At 38.2% G+C, this 1,062-nt stretch overlaps 1 pseudogene; it reads left to right on the forward strand.

The window, feature by feature from the left end:
- Positions 1-459: 459 nt before the first annotated feature.
- On the forward strand, positions 460-833 carry LOC118896159 (annotated as a pseudogene).
- The last annotated feature ends 229 nt before the right edge of the window (positions 834-1,062 follow it).

The raw sequence follows: 1,062 nt of genomic DNA on the forward strand, positions 1-1,062 counted from the left end.
TCCTTGATATTTAATATGCATAGTGCACAAGTTGTTTCGTTTATCCAGTCACTATTTGATGAACATTGCATTAATTCTAGTTCTTAACAATTATAAATAGTGCTTCTATGAGCATTCACATAAAAGTCTTTGTGTTGAAATAAGTTTTCGTTTCTCTTGGAAAATGTCCTAAGAGTGAAAATGCAGAGTTATATAATAAATAATTGTTTAACAGGAAAAGACTCTGCCAAACTACTTTCAGAATGGCTATACAGCTTTGCCTTCCAAACAGCAATGTATGAGAATTCTAGCTGTCCCAAGAGAGGGAAGAGACAATCTACAGGTTGGCAGAAAATACTTGCAAATCAAATATTTTAACAGGGTTTAGTGTCCAAAATATATAAAGAATTCTTCGATCTCAACACAAAAAGACAAATAAGCCAATAAAAAAACTGTAGGTCTAACTCTCTTCCCACCAAGATGTCTATCGTTGTGCCATTTAAAGCCCTACATGGGGCCGAGGGCCACGTCAGGACAGGTGAGACAAACACCAGCAAGGTGTATAAAGGGAAGCTCATTGAGGTGAAGCACAGCATGGATAGGTAGATGTCCAACATCACAGTCCAAAGGCAGCCTAGTGGCACAGCTGGAGCAGGTGTACATCCATGGCAGCAAAATCTGCCTTCTGATTTTGCCTGACATGCTGAAAAACGCACCCATGTTAAAGAACATGAAAAATAAAAACCAGGGCTCTGGGGCTGGCCAGGGAAAAACTGCTATTCTGAAGGCCCAAGTGGCTATGAGAAGAAGAGAGAGGAAGAGGATATGGAAATATCTTCCAGAAGCAAAGATAATTTTATCTCTGGAATGGAACTTTGCCCTTATTTTTGCTTGTAGGTTATCTGGGTTCCAGGGTGGAGGTGGGGCTACATGCTTATGTATATGTCCTAGGTGTTTTATTTGTTTGTTTGTTTGTTTTTGACATCTTTCTCTTTAGGTCAGGAGAAATGTTTAACTAAATAAATATGGGTGTTTTTTTTTTTTCTGAGAAAAAAAAGAGGAAGTTGGTCAAAAAGTGAAAAT

This window comes from Balaenoptera musculus, chromosome 5, assembly GCF_009873245.2.
Source record: "Balaenoptera musculus isolate JJ_BM4_2016_0621 chromosome 5, mBalMus1.pri.v3, whole genome shotgun sequence".
Taxonomy (NCBI): Eukaryota; Metazoa; Chordata; class Mammalia; order Artiodactyla; family Balaenopteridae; genus Balaenoptera; species Balaenoptera musculus.